The following is a 549-nucleotide window of genomic DNA, read 5'->3' on the forward strand; positions in this document are numbered from 1 at the left end:
TCTGCTGTAGTTGTTAAAACTTAGCCACTTGTCGTCTTCGCTTGGTAACCTGATCGCGCATTCGTTCATCTCCCCACAGTCAACAGTGTGGACCTCCAACTTTTCGCTCGAACTAAAATAGTGCAGGCATCTGAAAAATCAATTTATTTACATTGTTGAATTGTTTATTTCAAAGAATTTTTTAAAGTTTTTATTATACATACCTATCACAAATGTATTTCTTATTCTTCTTTTTGCTCAGTTGCGAGCTAACGAGGCGGGACAAATTCTTGATCCATGTGAAATGTCCCACACCATCTTTCTCCACGTACAGTAAATTGACATGCTTCTCCTTCTTCGTGTCAGCGAGACGAATCGGTAGGATCGATACTTGTTCCACGTTCTCGATGGTATATACGTTGATGGAGATTGCGTTGAGATTCTCAAACTTTTTTATTTGACTTAAAGTCATGGGGAATTGAATGTCTTTGAGATTTAACACAGATTTATAATGCGGATACGTCGATTCCCGATCCACGTGACTTTTAGCTGGATATAGAGCCGCCACCA

The sequence above is a fragment of the Wasmannia auropunctata genome, unplaced genomic scaffold (assembly GCF_000956235.1).
Source record: "Wasmannia auropunctata unplaced genomic scaffold, wasmannia.A_1.0 LD336078.1, whole genome shotgun sequence".
Taxonomy (NCBI): Eukaryota; Metazoa; Arthropoda; class Insecta; order Hymenoptera; family Formicidae; genus Wasmannia; species Wasmannia auropunctata.